The sequence below is a fragment of the Passer domesticus genome, chromosome 13 (genome assembly GCF_036417665.1).
Source record: "Passer domesticus isolate bPasDom1 chromosome 13, bPasDom1.hap1, whole genome shotgun sequence".
Lineage (NCBI taxonomy): Eukaryota > Metazoa > Chordata > Aves > Passeriformes > Passeridae > Passer > Passer domesticus.
Genome location: NC_087486.1, coordinates 11,924,891 through 11,947,612, shown reverse-complemented (window position 1 = coordinate 11,947,612; position 22,722 = coordinate 11,924,891). Strand labels below are relative to the sequence as shown.

The 22,722-nt window shown below is 38.4% G+C and overlaps 1 protein-coding gene across 1 annotated transcript in view; it reads left to right on the top strand.

The window, feature by feature from the left end:
- Nucleotides 1-22,722, top strand: part of LOC135279841 (uncharacterized) — a 418,268-nt gene that overhangs the window by 38,354 nt on the left and 357,192 nt on the right. Inside the window, exons 5-6 of the mRNA XM_064387383.1 lie at nt 1,173-1,200; nt 2,625-2,861. The gene's annotated coding sequence lies outside the window, so the exon portion shown is untranslated. The remainder of the gene's footprint in view (nt 1-1,172; nt 1,201-2,624; nt 2,862-22,722) is intronic.

The following is a 22,722-nucleotide window of genomic DNA, read 5'->3' as shown; positions in this document are numbered from 1 at the left end:
GTGTGAGCCATGGCTGGAAGGGTTCTCCTCCTCACCCAGGATTTGGGATTGGTGACATCAGACAAGGTGCCACTGTGAAAACACCGTGGTGAATCCCTTCGTAGCCATATCTGCCAGTAAAATAGGGTGTTTCTTGGTTTTCAGTTTGCGTTTTCCAGCAATATTTGAGTGTTTCTTTGCAAGAACCTGAGCCACTGGGACTTTTGGGTTTTGGTTAGAAACAGAAAATCTGTGTTAAGCTTTTTAAAAGGTTTGAAACCTGAATGAACTCAAAACTGATTTGCAGTACAGCCTAATCTACTACTGCTTGTTAAGTAAAAGTACTCAGGGGGAAATAGCATAATTTTAGAGTTATTTTCATTTTGATATATCTAAAAGTAACTCCTAATAAGAAGAAACAATCAAGAGAAACTGACTTTAACTGCCTCACCATATAAAAATTGTCATGTAAATTGTCTTGAGAGAAGATAATGATGATTATAAAACATCTAAACTTACTTTGAGCCTTGACTGAATTTTTGAGCAGTTGGTTGTTGCTCTGTTCAGTGAATAATATCTTGAGGGTTTTGTGTTGTGTTCTGCCAATCAAAGACAAAAACTTTTAGTATAATTGGACATGTAAAGTCATGTTTTCTTTAAAAGAAATCTTACATTCAACCACTTTGCTTTGCCATGGAGTGCCTGCTCTTCAGATGGGCTTTTGAAGTGGCAGATTTTGTGACCTGAGGCTAATTAAACCTAGATCCTCTGCAGTAAAATACACACTTGAGACAGGCAAGTTCAGCTGAACTAACCATGCAAAGGATAAGAATCAAATACTAAAGCTTATTTCTTCACTCAAAACAGCAATAAATCAGTGGTGACTTTGTCAGTCTTTCCTCACAGATTGAGAAATAGGATTTCAGAACATCCCTTTCAGGTTCTTCTTTTACAGTATGTTCTTCCATGCCTTTTGGAAACTGCTGGAAATATTTCCAGTCATTTAAAATGTTTTATTTTACATTCATTGTCATTGCTGTTCGTGAATGTTACAACCATATTAATTCAGTCAATTTCCATTTATAGAAAGTTGTCTTGTACATATGATTGTCTTTAATATTTGTATGAAAATTCTTCTGCAAAGCAAGATTTGCATTTTTATTAAGTTTGTCCCCTAATTTTTTTCCATGCAGGTTTGTCATGCAAAATTCACTCATACTGGTGAGTTTTTGTTAGTCATGATGTGCTTCTGTTGAAGGCAGAGGAGAAGAGATGGGGAGCAAAGGCTTAGCCTTCATTAAAACAGCGGATATTGAAGAAGAGAGCTCTTATGTTTGGCTCTGAGATGAGTGTGCTTCAAGCACTTCTCGTCTGTGTTGTTGTTTGAGCACAAGGGTGGGACTGAGTGTCCCTGCTAAGATCCTTAGGCAGACACAGCCTCTCCAGATCTCTCAGTAGGATTTAGAAGAGATGACACTTCATTGCTTTAACTTCTTTCTTTTAAAATATAAGACTGAATGATAGCATAGCTTTGAACTATTTTTTTCAATTTATTTGTAGGAGTGACTAGAACATTTAAAACTAGTCATTAAGAACCTTTGTCCAATTGAAACTTCCTAATAAACTCACTTTTCTTTGAAGTTTGGTAGGAATTAAAAACAATTTAAAATATCAAAAGCTTTTTCTAAATAACAGTATTTTTACTTTCTAAAATAGTTTATATAATAGTTTAATATTTAGATGAATTTTCTCTGCTTTCTGTATGAGTTTAGTAGATTTCCTGCATCTTGCAAGAATGCTTCCAAGGTTCCTCTTTAATGGTGCCCTCCCTCTGTCCTGCTAAAGACTTCTCAGTGCCAAAATTAAATGTTTATTAAGCTACAGAGGAAACAGAAAAACTGGTTTTGGGGAAATTCAGTTACAAATCTTGCTGTAAAAAAATAAGAAAGCATTTTTAGATTCAGGTACATCTATACCTGTAATATATCTGAGTTCCATTAGAGGTGTGAGTCATGTTTTCACTTTAAAGACACAATTAGATGCCTTTGGCAAGGAAGAAATGCTTATATGCAACATGTTCTCTTTAGAGAGATTAAAGAACCAAGTGATTCTTTTCAGAATGTGTTTAAGAATCTCACCAGGTTTAACTCTAAGGGAGGAAGGGAAAAAGAATTAGCTGACTAAATCTTTCCCTTAAGATGGAAGATCATAAAAAAATGATAGTCTCTTGACACCAGCTTTTTTTTTCTTTTCTTCAGAATATTGTTTTCTTTTAGTGCTAGTGAGTTTGGGATTTGTGGGGATGTAGCAGTGAAAAAAACCTATAAACCAGACAAAATAACCCAGTAATGTTGCCTGCTTGACTTAATGGGGTTTTTTTAGACTGTTGTACGTTAGGAATTTTCTTTGGAGACTCATGTACACCAAATAAACTTAGTTGAACAATGGCCAAAGGCTTCCAAGGTGAAAGAGGATTTGTCAGCTTTTACCCACTGTGTCAGTTCAGAAGAAAATTGAAGTAAATGAATCTGTTTATACTGATTAAAATACCATACCTGTAAATGCTACAGTGTCCCTACAAATGAACCTACTGTGGTACCTATAGGAGAGGTTTTCTTTATTTCTGCTTTTCAATCTTTTTTCAGACGTTATAATGACAATCACTGAACAACTCTGGCTTTTTGAAATGTGTGATGCCTCTGTGTCTTGGACATAGCTGGCCAGATCTCAAACTTTAAAGCCTGTCTCTTCCCTGAGTGTCATTTCCAAATCAAAGGATCAGCATGGTGAGGGTTAATTGCCATTTCTGATACCTGATGTGCTTTCCACCTGTGGGAACCCAGCTCAGTGGCTGAAAGGAAGAAGATGCTGAGCCAGGTAAGGTAAGTCACATCTGGTCTCATGGTCTGCTTTTTAACCTAAACTCAGTTCTGGGGACAAAGGCTGATTTTATTTGTAAGATGCATGTCCCGGTGAATTTTGCTGTGACCTTACAGTGATTTGAGTGGATATAGAACATACTGCACTAGAAAGTGAGCTGTGCCAGGGCAAGATTTACAAGACACTGATTTATGGAGGTTGATTTGAGAGGTAATGAGGGATCCAAAAACCAGTGTAATCTGTCAAACCAGTCTGCACATGATTCTCTAACTCTATATGAGGCCATATTTGGCTAGAATTTAGTCTGCTTGTCTAGAAGTAGGACACACATTTTGGGAAAAGGAACAGCAAACAACATCTGAAAACTGTTGGCACAATATGCTTGAGTCTTTATGCAGGAAAATGTATTTAATAGCATGCAACTGGAGAGGAGAATACGTAATAACTGATTTCATACCATTGAGTGTGTAGGAAACTTGCCTAGCAAATGCAGGGTCCAAAATCAATGTCAGCCTTCAATATTGTGACTTCATCAATCACCGTGCAATCTTACATATTTACTAATTCTGAGTTTAATATCAACAATTAGGAATTCTCAATTGTAGTGCATTTTAAGCTGTTCATTATATATTTTATTTAGTCCAGATTTAGATGTCTGCTAAAAGTGAGTTTGCTTTACGAGCCCATAATTTTAGGTAAGGTGTTGTGCCTGTGGCATAGCTGGGCCCTGAACCAGAAATGTCTTTCTCTTTAACCACAAAGCTGCTGTTCTAGCTCATTGTCTTTACCTGGGAGGGAAAATTCCTACATCCTGTATTTTATGGATTGCGCTCAGTAGAAGCTATTTTTCTAGTTCGAAATACATTTTTGCTCCCAGTAGGATTTTTTAATATTCTTTTTGAAGCTTGAATACATTTTCCTCCCTTCTAATTTTTCCCTTATCCATTTGACAGCTCTAACGTTTTGTGCATTTTTTTCTTTCTGCAGTTAAAATAATTGTGAAGAACTTTCAAAAATTTCGATAATGTTTTGTTTTGGTTTTGTATGCCATATCAGTGAGCTGTGAATACAGAACCTGTTACCTTACCACCTCAGAAACAGCAGTGTCCTTTGGGCCCTAGATCACAAAATTTAAGGGCTGGAGGCTTTTTTACTTTCAGATAAAACTTTGCTGATTACTGAGACTGTGAAGATGCCTTCTTTCTTTCCCTCCTTCTTCACACTTGATCAATGGCAAACATGGAGAACTTCCAATATCGTTCTTTCTCATTTGAATTCTCTATCCTTTCAAACATTCTAAGTTAGATTTGGCCTGATAAAGATCTCAGAGAAGATGAGCACAAGGCACTAAAGATGAGTGAGAAATCAACACTGTCTGGGAAAGGCAGAAAACTCAATCTAGCTCCTGTGGCCTCTGAGAGGGTAAGACCTCAGTGCTGCAGTGATGCAGAGCAATAATCTGTAGAGATTTCTTGGCTTCACCCTCAGAGAGCCCCTCAGGCTGGGACCTGGCTGCTGCTTTCCCATCTCTGCAGGGCTGCTTGGCTGAAGGGAGCACAAGCTATTGTGCCAGTACTGCTTTTATACACTCGGTGCACACATACCCTTACACATATAATGTGTATTTAGCATGCCTTGATAAAACATTGAATATAATGAACAGTGGCAATGGAAATTACATGCACTTATAAACATTTTTATTTTAAACAACATTTTGTGCTGTGATGCGGCAGAGGCATCTACAACATAATCAGCTCCTTAATAGGAGAAAGTAATTTCTTAGAATGATCCTAGAGCCCTTTGTTAATGTCAAGGATAATTTGGGCTGACTGATTTGATTGCTGCTCTTTTCCAGCAAGAGGTCTCGATAAATGAAACTGCTTGCCTGGATAATTTAGGCTTATATGATTGCCAGAAAGCTAATGATGCAAACACAGCTGAAATAAAATTTCTGCTTTATACTGGAGGTTTAAAAAAAAAAAGAGGGAGGATAAAAATCCACTAAAACACCTGCTCTATGGATGTCAAAACAGGGAAGAGCCATTTGCCAGTCTCAAGATGGAAAGTGGCTCGCGTGTACTGAGACATGTTTCAGACAATTGGCCTTTATAGATCACTAGGACACTGTTTTATGTAGTTGCACACAAGTGATCTATTCCCTTCTGCTTTCTGCCCTTGTCAAAACAGGCTGTAAAAGTTTAATGGTTTTAAGGTAGGAAATCTTTAAAGAAGAGGAGGAAAGTGAAGCTCTGCAGATATTTGTAATGAACTTAGTATTCTGCAGTGATTTGTGCAGATTGAAGTTACAGCTTCTTAATTTAGAAAATTTATGTATGAGTTGCAGTGCATTCATTGGCTCAGACCATTACTTTCTGGTGTGACTACTTTGGAGAGAGTGGTTCTGGTGCACATATTGATTCCTCATGTCACATACAGTTCTGTCTGGGAGTAAGGGAGCTGAGTCTGTTCCTCAGCTGCACTATTAATGAGGAAATATTACAATCCTTGAGGGGTGGGGAAAATGAAACCTAAAAGTGTTGTTATAGTTGGCTCTTAAAATGCTTCAGAGGCGAATTCATCATTCAGTTCTAGGTCAGCCCATTCCTTATTACTTGTCCTTTTTTTGATTTCTTGTTGGTTTTGTGCTTTTTCATCACTCCATCGGGACCTACCAACCATATGCAAATGTTTGCAAAGTGTGCAAGTTATTGAGTTTCAAAGCAGAATTGTTTGTAACAAATTGGCTTTGCACAGATTATTTTAAAGCTGTCTGTGATGAGTTTTCTTCACTTCAGGTGGTTTGATTGAAGACTTCCAATTTTTGGGAAAAACTGCACCTCATTGTGAGCAGAAATCTGACATCATTGGAGTTAAGCAAGTCAGAGGTGTATCAGTGACTGAATAACTCAATGAGTAGTGTAGTTCTGTCTCTAATTAAGTGGATTTCCAATTATTAACTTTGGAGCTGATCAGGCCATATTATTTGTTTTTCTCACTTTTTTTATTTTAATCTTTCTGTAATGCTTCCATTTATTGTCAAATACGCCTGCCTTAGAGATTGTACAATTCTAGGGGTTTTTTGGTAGCACTGCTAAAGTAAGTTGGGCTTTATGAAAGTTTAATTCAGTTCTTAAAGAAATTTTAGGGAATGGCTTGAAAGCTCAAAGATAAAATGTGTATGTGCCATATATGCATATTCATGGACTAGATATTGTTTAGGTTACAATGTGTACTGCTTATGTACATAATGGATATCAGATTGTTTAAGAATAACTTGACAAAATGTAAAGCTCTTGGAATGCTGAATCTTTTTCGTTGTTATTTGATTGGACTTTAAAGTTGTAAAGTTTGAAATAAAGTATACACATGTAACTTCAGATGGGGGAGCAGTATCATTCAGTGCTGATTTTCATCTATAAGTTTCTAGTCACAGGATTCTGTTTAGCCCTGAAACTGTTCATTAACTCTCCACCATCAGATTTCTAGTCTGTTTTTCTCTACAAATTAATCTGAATTTTCTCCACTAATTTAATAATGCCTCTCCAGCTAGGTATGGCCAGAGTAATCCTCCCATATTTTGTCCCCTAGATGCAGGCTGTAACATTCAGCTTGGCTCTTGGGTGCCCCTACTTGTGTTCCAGAGAGGCAAGGCCATCTCAAAAGCCTGGAATACCCAGAGGCAATAAGGATACCTGCGAGGGATGTGACAGTATTTTTGAATGAGCAATTTGGATGACAGCCCTAGTGTAATAGAAAAATTGACCCCACTCTTTACACCACTTTTTCCTTTGAGATTCCAGGTTAAGATAGGATACAGAACAGTACAATACGTACTTGAAATGAATGAACTTGGGTTTGTATTCTCAGAAGCATGACTATTTTTAATTGCATCGACTGATTTAATAGAAATTACAGTGTTTCCTTAGAAACCTCACCTTGTTTGACATACACAATTAATCAGCAGACAGCTTTGGGATGAAATGCAGAAGCCTAATGAGACCAAATCCTGATTGTGTTGACTAGTAATGAGAATTTGTAAAAAACTGGGCTATCTGATCAGCAGGGTTGAATCAGTGTCTGTTTAGGTGAGTGTACACATGGCAAGGAGTGGGGGGATGAGGGGAGGAAACCCAACTTCTTCCAAATACCTTGGTGACCAGCAAGTACAGAAGGCAGCTGCCCTGGCAGCCTCACAAGCCCCAGCCATGCTTTGTAGACAGAGTCATTTTGAATGGCAAACATTTCCCAGACTTTTAGTGAATACAATTTGCCTACAATGACATTTCAACTTTATTGAAATTGTTTCTCCAAGCTCTAGTCTTCCACTTCTGCAAAAACTGGGAATCTCCCAATTTCAGACTCCTTTTTCTAAAACAGACTGCTGGACACTGGAACATATCTGATGGCCTTGGAGGCCTGAGGTTGTCTTTAGAGGCAGGAAATCATGGTATCAATCTGGCTGATGGATCTGACATAAAGTCTTTTCTCTTTCTTTTGGCAGAGTGACAGATAAATATTTTAAGAAAGCCTGTGGAATCTCAGAAAAATTGTAGATTGCTGCTTTGAGGTCAGCAAAACATGCACATTTATATATGTACACACCCTCATACATATGTATATATGTGTATGTATGCATGTATAGAGGGAGCTTTTCCTTCCTATGAAACTTGGCTGAAACAGAAAGCTTTATGTCAGTTTTCTAGCACCAGGAACAAAATTCACTTAAGTGTTCACAGTGTTTTAGGACAGGTGGTGAAATTGAATAACTGTAAGGGAAATTCAGGTAAGAGAACATAATTACCCAGACTGGATCTTGGCCAGTACATTAGAGCTAACAGTTTCATTTCTGTGGAAAATACTGTGGGAATTTTAAAGGCAATTTGGTTTTATCTTGTATTACAAATATTGCCTGTCTTTATGGCTGTATGATTTGAAGCTTGTATTTGAGCCTAAGGAATATTTTTCAATAGATTCAAGAGTGGGGAATAGCATATAAAACCCATGGTACTGGTGTAATCAAATTTTATAAATAAAACTGTTACATTTTATTTGATCCTCAACTGCTATAGGATGATTTGCAATTCTTAGGAAGTGTGCTTAGTGGCTTGTTCAGTGTGGATCTAACCCTCCTGTGCTGGCAGTTACCTTTTGTTCTTGAAGGAAGGTGTGTGAATAATGACTAATTCATGAGCATATTAGAGGATCTCAGCATAGGTGTGGCTGTTGAGTAACAGAGTGCGTAGAAGCAAATCAATCACCTGCTTAGAATAAAGGGAACCAGACTGTCTAAATACTAAATGCTGCAAAATGAAGTGCAGCCAGGTTTCCTTACAGGGGTTTGTTACCAGGAGAAGGAAATGAAAGACAGAATGATAGCAATGATACCTCACTGTAGGAAAGAGCTGTATTATTGCAAAGACTGTGCTGTGCTAGAGCCTGATCCCAATCTGTGTTCTGTTTGTCTTAGTTTAAATGAGTACCAATATTGTGGTCAGTAGCTTTTTAAGAACTGACTTGAACCTTTTGTTGGTTTCACGATTAGGCTGTCCTTGGAGGGCTGCACCCCAAGGTGTGAGTGTGGTGTGGAAGAGTGACCCACACCACAGCAGTTTTGGGAGGGACTCAGCTTGCAGCAGTTTTGGGAAGAGTGCTGCCCATGAGATTGGAGCCATGCTGGAGGAGTTCATGGAGAACTGTCTCAGTTGGAGGGACCCCATGGTGCAGCAGGGGAAGGACTGCTCTACTGGAGCAGCAGAGGAAAATTGGGTGATGAACTGACCAAAACACCCATGCCCTGTCCCTGTGTTGTTGGAGGAAGAAAAGTTCTTTTTAAGGGCTTATTTCTACTTCTTGTTTTCCTCCTCTGATTCTGTTAATAATAACTTTGCTTTGTACCTCTAAGCTGAGCCCATTTTACCTTTGGAGTGTATTCTCCTGGTCCTTAACTCGTGAGCTCTTCATTAATATTTTTTTTCTCTCCTGTGCCCAGCTGTGGCAGGGGAGGGCATGTGAGAGACTTTTGTGGGTGCCTGGTATTGGGCCAATGTCAAACCATGAGAGATGGAAACATGAAAGGAAATAACGTGCTATTTGAGCTCTGTGTAGGGTACAGCATTCTAATGGCTGAATGTATATAGTAATTTCTTTAACAAGTTTGCTAAACTACTCATGCATCTAACTCTTCCCCAAACTTGAATATTGTAGCAATTTTTATTGCTATAATCTGCTCTCCAAATAAAACTATTTAGCTTTGGCAATTCTCTAATGTTTAATAATACATGTAATGTTTAAAAAGTTTTGGAGCGGTTGGTGTTTGCTTAGTCTCAGTTTGGAGAGTAGTGTGGTAATGAACAAGTGATGCTTGAAAGGTCACAAACTAAACAAGTAATTCAAGCATTTGTAGTTTATTCCCTAATTAAACATTTTGTTTAATATTTTTTCTGAATGCCATATTTGCTGTGTGGTGTGATGGATTATTTGTCTTCCTCTCCTTAATGATATGAAAATATTCCATTCATTTCTGCATGTTGACAGTATTTAACCTCTTATAATTATCCTATCAACAAACACACTGGTGAACATTTTGTAATGAAGTTTGAGTTCTTCTGTGAAAGTGCTATTTAAACTTGTTTTTACAGCTAGGTACAATGCCCTTGAGATGAGCTGGTGTCACCTCTTGAACAAAGCCCTGCAGCTTTTCTGCACAGTTGTGTCTGGTGTATTCTAGGTCTGTGAGGCAGGAGAACATCCAATTATATTTATTCTCTGAAGATGATTGTGGCAAATCTAAGGTCAATGAGAGTCCACAGTGAAGAGTGGTAAGCTTTATACAAATTTTTTTTTTTTGTTCAAATCAGGTTAATTTTTCATTTTAAACATTTGAAAGTCTATATTTTGGGGAGGAAGGAACATTTCATGGCCGTACTCATCAGAATGTCACCATTTATTCACGGCTAAAATATATCCCAAATGTCAAATGTTAACTCAAAATCATATTTAGCAACTTTTAAATACTGATTTTTGACTTTTGCTATTTGAACTATCCAGGCAAAATCACTCACTTTTCTCAAGATTTTTATTATGAATGAATCATCTGTGTTGCTTTGATAGTATAAATCAGAGAAATCCAGGAGTTGCTTACACAGACCAAATTGTTGAAAACCAGTCCTTTTCCAAGATTTGTAGTTGATTTTAATGTTATAATTATGAAGAAAAACTGATTTTGTTTTTTTAATGGCAGTTTAACTTTTTCCTATATATTGATTGATACACTTAACCATATAAACCATATATTAGTGGAGTAGTGCAGGTAAGCACTGATTATTTCCATGCATTTTCACTTATAAGTATAACTAAATTAGAACTGATGCCAAATTTTCATTGCAGTTGTCAGTCTGGTTTGACCTTTGATTGTGAGTTGTGTTGCCAGAGAAAAGGTGCACAGAATGCATTTGGTGGCAGAGTGGAAGTAGCACTGAAACTTTAATCAAAGGTTTCTCGTGAAGAGGGAGCACACACAGGAAGGAGAAAACAATGACAAGTGGTAATTTTTTCTGAGGTTTTATTTCTGCTTCAAGAAGCTGATTAAAAGGAGGAGCCTGAAAGTGTTTTCTGGCATTGGGGAGTTTAACTCTGAGCTTTTTAATTCTAAATGGAACTCACTGAGTAGCAAACAGCTCTGGTTTAGTTCTCTGACTCAATTTTTTCCAGGAGGCTTTGTGGCCATATGCCTGCATAGATTATTGATGTATTTCCCCTGTAAGGCATCTCCTTCCCCAGTAATATTGAAATGGGTCAGTTAAGCTGAAGTTTGACAAGTGTCAACATCTTGATTCCACCCCCTCCCAAGGTCACAAGTGACAATACACAAAAATCAGTTGGAAACAGGAGCATCCAGGAGTTTAGGGATTATTATCCTTGTAGGATATCGGCACTGTGTAGTTTTGTATGCTAAATTTGGCTCTTATTTCTCTAAGTTATAAATGTTAAATTCGATAACATAATGAAGCGTTATAAGTGAAGGTCAAACATTTTGTCCTGTAACATTTCCTACAAAGGACTGCCAGCTGTATTGTGGTAGACAATTTGTTGTAAAATAGAGGAAATTAAGTTTTGAAAATATCTTTCTATCCTGCTTCAAAGCACTCTGATGTAGTAAGTTGTTCTGATAGGGATGAGTCCCTATAGACTCCCTCCTCTGTCATCTCCCAGTGCATTTAAATGGAGTGCTGGAAATGGTAGGATTCCTTTTCTGGGAGAAAAGAAACATATGGGAAAAGTTAAAAGGGGAAAAACATAAGGCAAGCTTCCTCAGATTTCATTATGGGTAGTTTTAAAATTTTGGACTTCAAAAGTTAATCAATGATAAGAAGCAAAATGCAGAGAAACCACATCAGCAAGTTTCTTCAGATAAGAAGTGGAATAGAGAGAGATCAATCCCTGCCTCTTAATTATTGAGGAATAACTGCTCAGCTTTGAAAAAGGCCTCAGTACATCCAAATCCAGAAGCTTCTAAGTAATTAGACTGTGCTGCAGCAGAGTGAACAACAGGCACGTGTACCTTGGAGGTGGAACACAAAAACCTTCTTCTGATCACTGAATTTTATAGCAGAGTTGATGAACATTATATTAACTAGAAATTGCAGCACTGAGTGCTGAACCTCTCTGCATTTTATTTATAAATACATTTTTTCCTGCTGTTGGTTTTGAATATGTTGAAAGAGAACTTCCGTTTTGCTGAAGCTCATGCTTGAAAGACAACTGCAGCTGATGTTTTAAATAGTTCATAACAGAAAGAATGATAGAATATATACTAAGGTTAAGGGCTGCAATTTAATAAAAATACATTCAATTTCAGCATTCACTTTGATCTTTCAGTGCTTTGCTCTTATCCACAATATTATTGAGTGCTTAAACTGCAGTATAGTTGCCAAAAAATGTGTTAGTTGACTTATGTTATAAATAATAATACTTAGCAATAAGCATTAGTTACCATAATTTTGTGTAATAGAGATAGTCTCTTGGAACTTCAGTTCTGTAATTAAAGTGACTTTTCTTTCTATTAAATGCTCATTGAAATTTTTAATTGAAAAAGCACAGTTTTATTATGCAGAGTTGCCATTTATGAAAGAATAGGCTGTCAGAGATGAAAGCTTGTACGAAAAACTACAAAGGACTCAGGAGAGTCCACGAGTACAGGTACTTTAGAGATCAATTACATTCAAACCAAACAAACCAAGCAGGCACCTTCCTACTTTGCCACATCAGTGACTATTTGTTTAATTGAAAAGAGTAATATTTAATTTCTTTCCTATGGACCAAACAGTAGTTGATAAACTAACAGTACTCTGGATCACTCTTAATTCTGTCTTGATATATTCCTAAGGATGTTCTTGTTATTTCTTGCAATTTAAAAGTGATAGGAGGAGTCTCTGGTTAAGCTTTTGTTGCTTTAGCTCCATCTGGGGGTAAGACTTTAGAAGGGGGAGATAGCACTCCATGCATTTAAGCTTCTCACTGGGGACTCTCTGTCAGACATGCTATTTTTCAAGGTCTATACAATTTTATATGCAGTATATCAGGTTTAATCCTTATTAAATAGAGAGGTAAGAACAGTTTTAGCCCTTAACTGGTCTGGCTCATAATTCTAGGACTAGGGAAAAAGGCATCAGCTTCTTTTCTTTCAGTTTTGCAACTGTTTTTCTGTTTTTCCTTTAAAAAATTATACATGAGAGAGTAGAACTTAGAGCATTATTGCACAGCTGCTTTTAAAATGAGTTCTTTAATAATTTCTGGGTTTTTTTTTTCATTTCTTATTGCAATTATTGAATGAAAACCTTCTAGGACTATTTTGATGCTAAGCAGGAGCTGAAAGAAACTGTCTGGTAATTTTTTACCTTTTTTCCTCCTGCTGTTTTGTTAAGTCTGTGGTAATTAGTGAAAATATTACTTGCAAACTTATTTATAGTTATCTAAGAACTGTGTGTATATATGCTGAGGGTGAAATACTTGGTGGGGTGTTGGGGGGAAGGAGAAGAGGATCCCAGCCTACGCCTCTGCATGTGCAACAGGTATTTGTACTGCTGTACTTCACTACATGGCTGAAATTGCAATTATGCACCACCTTGTTCAGAAGAGTTGCTAACAGATTGCAACAGCTTTGAGGAAAACTGCTTTGAACAAACACTACTTGTCAATAGGATTTATCTTTTACTTGAAGGTATCTCATAACAGTGTGGGCAAAAAACCCAAGCATTTTTCTTGGAGACTTCTATTCCCTAAGCTGTGTGTGCCAAATTTTGCTGTAGGCTGCCGTGAGGTTTCTGTTACTTTTTAAGAGCTCCCTGAAGGATGCCACAGTTGGAATCAAACCTGGAAACCCAAGAGGTGCCATTAGTTTGTCTTCCTTATTTAGCTTTCCAAATGTTTGAATGGGAATTGTAGCACAGATATATATCAAGCAAGTACATTCTTCTGGGACCCAATTTATGCATAAATAGTGTAAAGGTTCTGCAAGAAGCCCATAATCCAAGTGCTTTCAAGAAGTAGCCAGAAATGTAGGTTTTGAAATGTTACATTGCTAAAGAATCCAAATTATTTTTGCTGAAGTATGGAATGTACTTTCAAAATGAAATTTCTTTTTACTATTAATTTTATATAATGAATAATTTTATGGTCTTCAGGATATAAAATTTAAAGCACCTCTTGTCTGTAAGAAAAATTTAAAAAACTGTGCTCTGTGTCAGCAGGTAATTGCTGTCGTGGTGAAGCCATAAGATCAACATTTCCAAGAAAATATGGAAATATTATGTATTATTATAAAAACTTTCCTTTGGCTTTTCCAGCCATTATCTGTCAGACAGATTTACATGAGGTTTTCTTCTCTGCCAGAAAAGATGAGTGCTGGCTGCCTGCCTTATTTTCCTTGGCTGCATTACCCAGCTGCTGTGGCACTTGGGCTGAGAAGTCTTTCAGATGAGTAATTCAAATTGTCATTTTGTAATACTGTGTATCTATATCGATGCTCATTTTGTGTTGTAGCTTTAAATCACATTCAGGAGGGAAAAGTGCTGGGCTATATAATGGGAAATACTACTTTTAATAGAATTATCCTGTTAAGAAGTGCCGTGAAAATGAAACCAGTGTTGTACAAAAGCAATGCAAAGTTGTTGAGTGATGTTAACCCTTCTCCTCAGCCTTGATCACTCTTTTTTGGACCTTGCAACGGCATCTGCTTTGTGGTAGCCCTGGCACTTGTGTGACTGCAAGCTGACCAAAGGACAAAGGGTTCATGTCTTATATGCTCACCAAAAAATTGCGTGCTGGTGAGCTCTCTGGTGGGAGTCAAAAAGATTGTTTATTTCAGGAAAGAAAGAAGACAGAAAAAGTGACTCCAGTTACATAAACATCTGTTTTGTTTGTTGTGGTAGGTGCCAGCTGGAGAGCACCTTGTGTTCTGTGTGCTGGTAGGATAACCTGCCTGCTGTCTGATGCTACTAATGAATGCTTTTGTCTTACTGCTTTCCTTTGTGCCAGTAGCTTCAGTCATTTCTTTTCCTCACTAAGCCTCCAAATCCTTTTTCTAATCACTGTGCTGAATAATTGTGCTATTTAGTATACTTTTCTTACTTGCCTGCTTCCAGACCAATTATTTTGCAAACGTGTGCTCAGAAGTGTTTTTGCCATCTGTTGGAGGAATCACTTAAATGATTGAAGTTGTTTAAAGCTGCTTGTGTTGTCATTCATTATTTTATCTCCCTTAAATTTGGCATAATCTACAGGCCTTGGAATTTTGTTCTTAATGCTGCTGCTACATAGAATTTGTTGTTAACAGCATTCCTCATTCCATTCTCATAAATTAATGTGAAACTTCACTGATTAATTTTTGAGGTGTTTTAACATGTATAAAAACTTAAATCACAACATTTGTGCTCCAAAGGAAAAAAAAATAGATATAAATTTCTTTGGATTGTGGTTTCAATGGAAATTTAATCAGTAATCTACAGTGATAAATGTGTGTTGAGTTTTCAGACTGAGACAGAAGTAGATAAGAGTAAATGACCTTTGTCCTGTTGGTAAGGAAATACATACATGACTAACAATTCTATTAATCTAAAAACAAGTAAAATAAATTCTAAATAGGTGAAATTTTAACACAGGGACTAAAATGAAAGAATTGAATCAGTCACTGGCTGTAAAATCTCATGGCTATGTCTTTTGTGGGTGGTGGAGCATTTGGGTTTGCCTGATGCAGCAAGCCTCACTTTGAAGGACCTGGTTTTGTTTTGCTCCTGAACTTTGTGGGGGATAACTATTATAACATCTCTTCAAAACATAAAACCACAAGAATACTGAAAATCATAATAGTCAGATTTTCCCAATTGCTTTTGTAGAAGCTAAAATAGATCTTTGCTGTAGGATTCAACCTCTTAGAGGTGTGTGGAACACTCTGACCCCAGAATGATCTAGAAGAGCCTGTGGCATCTCTGGTGACATCTGTGTGCCACAGTGACTCCAGAGAGTGACCCCTGACTGCTGCTCAAAGTAAGAGCAGACTAAACTTTCTTCCTAATCATATAGGGTATGAATATAGAAGCAAGGCTATATTTCTTCTTCTCTCACCTCTGCTGAGGTTTTCCAGTGAAGAAGCTTCATAGTTGCCAAGTGGCAGAAGCCAGTCAGAGCCCTGCAGTGCAGAAGGAGGCTGAGCTGTGCAGCCACAGATGCTCCAGCATGTGTGTACAGGTCTGTGCTGCTCATGAGCAGCCTGACCACTGCTCAGAGTGAGACCCTGCCCTTGCAGCCTGCTCCCCTCTCTCTCTGACACTGCCATTGCTGCTCCATTCAGGATTCATTAATATTCTGAGTTCCCCACTGTGAGTCAGGAGCTCCTTGGCCACTGCCAAGATCACTCTGATATGAAACCTCTCTGAAGGTGCAGGAATCACCAGCACTGACTAAAGGATAAAAGAGTCCAAGAAATATCTGACTAAAAAAGCCCAACCCTGTTGTCATCCTAATTAAACCCTGTAGTTACTCCATGCATAAAGCAGCTTTTGTTGTTTGAAGTGCTCTTCTATATGCATATTGTGCATTTATGAACTCGGTTAGAATTCTTAAAAAGAGGTACAATGTAATCTTAATGAGGTGTTAGAGCAATGCAAGGAATTGTGATGGGATGCATCTTCAACTAAGCCCAGCAAAGCTTGCTTGCTCCTTTGAAAAGAACAATGATTTGCAAGCAGCCTTCCTATATGGTTACATTTGATAAGGATCATGAATTTTCTTTTTGTTTAAATGCAAAACTTCCTAAGCTGCAGGAGAACCTGTGGTAATTAAAAACTTGATGACCAAAACTTATTGTGTATTTCTTCAGTAGTCCTCACCTGAACCCTGTAATTACTCAAGCATGCCTGTGTAGACATGTATGTCATATAAATAGAAAATATAGTTCTCTGGAAATGCATACATTTTCTAGTTTATCATCTTTCAAAACAAAAAGAAAATTCAAACAAATCACAAATCCATTTCTTTATCTACAGTGCAGAAAAAAATAACAGCTTGTCTCAAGAGAAGAGACATTATAAAACATTTAAGTTGATAATAAAACAATGTTTTTCTATTCCTATTTTATTCACAGGACAAACATCTGATACCCATTGTGTGCCTGCACTTGATGTGATAGTACAGCAAGATATTTTAAGACACTGCAGGATTAGGAGAATTACATAATAGTCTGTTTCAGTAGACCTAAATTCCTGTAACTAACATTTATAAGGCGAGAGTTTCCAATGTTTAACTTTGCTCAGCTTACTGTAGGAAACTTTCTTTTGTTGGGGGTCAGCCACTGCAAATGTTGGGCTTATGAGGAAGGGTATGTATAATTCCTGAAGGAGTCAGTTGTGAAAATGTGAATACAAGAAGAAAAAGAATGTCATTGGTTGATCAGCTGCATCTGACAATGACTGTACCTTACTTGGGATTTGTTGTCTGCATAAAATAACCTTGAAGCCTTTCCTTTTTTTACTGTATCTTATCTTCTGTGTTCAGAGAAATAGACGTAAGCTTTGGCCCATGCTTAAGTGCCCAGATAAATTAGGTCCTGTATTTTTTAGCTCTTAATACTTCAGTTACATGAGTACATTTTGGAGAGGGCTGGTTAATGATACTTATTGATGGAATTGTGAGGAGCTGCCATCTGACTGAGCTGGTGTTTAGTGTCGAATGTTTCAGGTTTGAAGGGAAAGATTTGTTTCACCAGCTGTTCTGTCGTGGAGGGGAGAAAATAGACCCACCTTCCCCTCTCATGTGTGCCTGCAGTGAAAGCATGAAACATGAGTCAGATCATGAGGATGGTGGCAGTTCTGATAAGTCTGTAGAGTGGTGAAAATAACTCTCTCATGTGTGCCCTTGGATGTTTGTTCCCATTCCTCCTATTGTGTTGAGACAAGAGCTTGTGTGACATAAGAGTGAGGTTTTGAAAATGAGTAGGGATTTAATTCTGTGTTTTGGCTTGGCTTATTTTGGCTGCTTAATCTCTGGCCTGGTGAATGTGAGAGCTGGCATGAGGCAGGGGAGGCAGACTGTCCAAGGACTGGGATGTGACAGGACTGTCCCTTTCAATTCAGCACAAACATTAGGCTGACAATATCATTGCAGCTTGTGGGTGCCAGTGGAGGAAATGTAGCTTAGGTACAGCACTCAGCCAAGAAATGTTTTCTTTGCCTGGACCACTTGTCCTCATCTGCCTGCTGCAGCCTGTTCGTGGTGCCAGTGCAACTGTCCTGGAGCTGTGCTGCACAAAGAGCTGCTCTGTGCAGCCAGTGGTGCTGCTCCCTTGGCAGGAGCATCCCTGGGGTCACACCAGAGCAGGCAGAGCCTTCTGCTGAGCTGGGCAGAGCCCAGAGATGAGCAGTGGAGGCAATCTAGATTTCTCTGACTGGTCAGTTATCTTATCCACTCCCAGCCACTAAATGGAAGTGCTTGGAAATCGAGAACTAATTGAGTATTCCTTTAAGTTAGTCTTTATTATAGTTTGTTTACATTTAAATGTTGGAAATACCTTGAGGAGTACTAGTGTAATTGTTTAACACATAATCTAGAAACCAAGGTTTTCTAATTATTGATAAGATAATTTTAAAAAATCAATGATAAGTAGGTTTTAAGTTGTTTATATATTATAGAAAGCCTTGTAGTTCTGTGTTCAGAAAACACAACTAAGACATAAAATTAAAAAACCCCAACCAAACAACAAGAAAACCAGACAAACAAAATTCTCTACTCCCCAAGCTCACAAAACTTCCTCCCCAAAACCTTTTTTGATTTCCACGGGTATCTTGTGTCTAAAACTTCTGGGTTATTTTTGAAAATTTTCTTTAATTTTGATGATCTATCCAAACAACCATCTTCCCTGCCCCCAAATGCAAGCCTTTGAAACTGCAGATATGTTTTCCTCTGACATGATTTCATGCATCATCAGGGTTTTACATCTCTTTTCTTGCAGTGTTTAACTGGTCTCCTACCAGCTGGGCCAGGAGTGTGTGGTATAAAATTCCCCTTTGCAGAGTCCTAGGGCTCACAGACATAGAAATAGCAATGCTGTAGATTGTCCTCTCATGCAGAGTTTGTTCACTTAAACCAGAGGCGTAGGGGGTACCAAAGCCTGCCTGGGAGCTCTGCCCTCAGTCTGGCTCTCTTTCTTTGCCCTCCTAAGTGTTGCTCCCCACCAAGGATGGTGCCTCCACCCTGGGCTGTGCTTGTGACAGCCAAACACAGCTGATGGGACAGTCTGCCTGGGTCAGGTAGCAGAAACATGGGCTCAACAAGTTTGGCTTCCCCTGCCCTGAGTGGTATTTTATTGCAGCTGGCATCTTCCTCCCCCAAACCCCCTCGTGCTGTGCCAGGCACACAGCCTGCCTCGTGCTGTCACGTCATTCTGCAAGGCTGGGCCAAGCAGCCATTTCACCATCTGAGATTTGCTGACCTGAAAGGCTGCTCAGGGACCTGTCCCTGGGCTGTGGGTCTCGTGTGGAGCCTGGATGAGACCAGGAGCAGAGCTGTGCAGAGCACACGTGGCCGCAGTGCTGGCGGGGAGGTGCCAAGCCAGGGCAGTGCCACCCTCACTGCTACTGGCAGGCATTTATTTCCCTGCTCAGCCCACAGATGGACTGTGCACTGCAGGGCAGGACCAGTTGTCACACCACATTTCTGCTAGAAAGTGGTTTGTATCACCCCAGGATTTTGTTTTCCTTGCCTTCTTAGAGATGGGAAACTTAACTCGTCAAAGTGTATGCTGAGGGTTGTGAGCATAAGGACTTTGGGGAACCAAAATGCACAATTGGTGAGAACTTTGCACCTACTGAAGTACCATTTAAAATAAAATTACAGATTGGCTTAGGCAGACTGTAGCTACTAGCAGTGGAGAACTGCTAAGTGAATTTTAGTACCTGTGAGCATTGACATATGCAGTTAATGGGGATTTTGTTGTACAGATTCCTTGGAGAGTAGCAGATAGGCTTTGCAGTAGCAGAACAGAGTGAATTTCCTCAAGTAGATCTTGATTGAAAACCTCCCTGGGCAGGAACCTGTAGATTTTTCCTCTTGATTCAGCAGCTTTGAATAAGATAAGGAGTTATTTAGAGTAAAGTAGGAAATGCAGGTCTCTGAAGAGCACTCAGGTAATGCTACTAGTCATGAGATCCAGATGTATCCTTTGAGAAGAGGCAATACCAAAGTATCTTGCTTGATGTATTCTTGGTTGATGTTTAATCTTGCATTTAGAGTAATTTTGTCAAAAAATAAATTTAGTCTCCACAGATCTTTGTTTCTGTGTAGTGACTTTGCCTGAAGTAGATGTCCTTGAACAATTCTGTATGCGAATTAATGCTGAATTATAGGGGAGAAAGAAAATACTAGGTACAAACCTCACTGTAGGCACATAAGGCCTACAACTTGAGAAATACATATTTGTACTAATGTGTATGTTTTCAAGGAATGCATTTTCAAGCTGTTTAAGTGCTGACTCATACCCCATGAATGTAGTTGGTTAGGGACACTTTAGGGCACTTGATCCCTTTTTAAAAAAAATATTTGAATGGAAGTCATTGGAGGAGCACTGGCAGAGCAAACTGTCCAAGTGGAACTTTTAGAAGCCTGGTTGTGTGTTTGAAGAACTGCCAGAGAGAGGGAGGCAGCTGAGGTATGTGCTGTATCGTTGGCTTGACTTCAGAAGTTCTGAGACTTTGCTTTCCAGGATAATCTGTCCTCACCAGCAGCTTTTCATATGGAAATGAATGGGTGAAGTGGCTGTGACAGATGACTGTGTTGGAGTGAAATCTGGTTTAGACTTGCAAGCAGTATTCTTCTTTTTTTGCTGCTTGTGTTGCTGTGTTAGAATAAGGACACTCCCTTCCTTGCAGTCATTACAGCTGTTCTGTATGACCAAGACTCAGTTCTGGTTTTATTGACCTAAAGAATGAGGAGCCTGAGTGAAGACAGAAGGATTTTACCAGCAGGGCCATGTGCCATGGATTGATGTCTTGCCTGACACAGAAGAGTGTGCACAGATCCAGATGGTCACACAGCTCTCTCTGGGAGCAACCCTCCCACATGTAATTGCTCTGGATGAAGGTTGGGAGCTGGAGCCACTGAAACAGTTGGGTGAGGATTTTTAGATCCCCAAAGACACTTAGAGAAATTTCCCAAGTGCTTCAGCCTGTGTCTTGATGAGGCTTCTGAAGTCACACAGGAAATCTGTAGCAGAACTGAGGGTTCTGGGTGGAAATTCTGGATGGGCTTTGTTGTTTAGGGACACCTGTAAGCTCTGGGGACTCAAACAGCCCTGATGTGCTCATCACAGGTGCTTATGCCAGAAGGCAATGCTCCAAAGGATCTAACAATTTCCACTTTTCATATACAACAAGTTTTTAATAATGATAATGATTAAAAAGGCATTCACTTGATTTTCCAGTGCACTGATATCTGGACAGGCATTTTTTATGGATTTTGGTGGTGGCTTACTCAGTTTTCTTTAAATAGAAGTTCTCTTCAAGTTTTTGATCTGTCTTCTCCAATCAGCTCTGGAACTGAAGTTGTAAAATGACAAATTTGATTCCCAGGTTTATCACTTTGCTGTCATGACAGACTCTGCTTTAGGTGGATAAAGAATTGGGTGTTGTGCTGCTTTTTATTTAGTCTGAAATTAGCTTATATTGATATTAAGCGTGTTCTCTCCTCTGCAGGGGAAAAGGAAGAGTGTGGTGTGCCAGAAATTTGTTATTTTGCTATTTTTCATTTTTGATATCACCAACAGTTGTAGACAGTAATTCTGAGACAAATTATAGAACAGATGAATTGTGAAGGCAAGAGAAGAACAGGAAATAAAGTGGAAAAATAGCTGCATGCAAGTCTGATGTTGAAAGAGTTTGTTCTTTTTATTCAGTTGAAGGTTGGTCTCAAGTATTTGCTTTCAGGGACATTTGAAGAGATCAATTAGCCCTTCCAGTTCCTGATATTTACTCTTTCTTCATGAACAACTTTAGCCAGTTAAAATTATTGCAATGTTAATTTTTGTATGAAAATTAGCAGGGATGATTAATTTAAGCAGGGCATACAGCTGAAGGCAGAAACCTTGTCAAATCCTTGTTGTTGACGCTATTGACTTATGAGGATGACGAATGATGTACTGAAAGATTTAATCATATGTTTTCAGTACAAATATGCAAAAATACCATGTAGTTTTTTGGCCAATGCCTCGCCCTTTTCAGCAAGGAGAGAAATAAGAGAATTACCAAAAAAATGAGATAATCAGGAGTCTCAAGTGAACCTGCAGGGAATTAAATTGCATTCACACATCTCTCTTGGTCTTGGAGGAGATAGCAAGTGGTTGCTATTAGAAAAAATTTTGGGTTTTTTTTTTTTGCTTTTCTTTTTTTTTTTTGGTTTGTGGGGTTTTTTTTGGTTGTTGTTGTTTTTTTTTCTGGTACCAATTGGGTACCTTAGTAAAGACCACAGCTATGTAATTAAAAATTCCTTTTCCTGTGTAGTAGAATAGTGACCAAGAGTTCCAACATGAATTTTTTTCTGCTCGGGATTTAAAAATGTGAAAATGTAGATGTAGATTTTAGCATTTCTTAGATTCTGATTTCTTCTATCTCCTGCACCCCATCCTTCTTCATAGATGTGCCCATTTCTTCATCATCATCCTTGTAGGGGGAGGATTCCCAAGGACAGTTAGCATATCTCATTTCCAAATTCAGCTTTCTCTGAATGTGGTTTTTTAGTAGTTTAATTTTAACAGAAGGCCTCAAATCCAATCCCAGTCACATCCCTCAAAGTAAATTTACTGTCAAGGCTGGAATGTAAAGAAAGAATGAGAAGTAAAATGAACTTTACATGAAATATAAATACAGCTGGACTAATCACTGCACTGATTGTAAGATTGTTGCAGGTGCAGGGCTTAAATATGTAAAATACAAGTCTAACAAGATGTGAAATGCAGATAATGAAGCCCTTTCTGATTCAGCTGCTGAGGTCTTGCTTAGGCATCTCCCATGAATTCCTTCCTTTGTTGAGGAAATGAAATGTTTCCTCCAATTAAACCCCTTATTGTTTAGAAATCTATTTGTTTTCTGAGTCAAAGCCCAGTTTATTATTTCTTTACTGCTTATTCTGGAGATTGCACAGGTGTGTTTCTTGTAAAGTTTTTTTTTTCATTTCTTCTCTTCATATTGGCTTACAAATAGATTAGGTTGTGTGGAGTCAAAGATGTGCTTGCTCTGTTCCACCAGCTACAGTTTGACTCTGAGGTACACACAGGAAGGCATTTTAACTTCCTTCTGCAACTCAGAGCATCTCAGTATATAC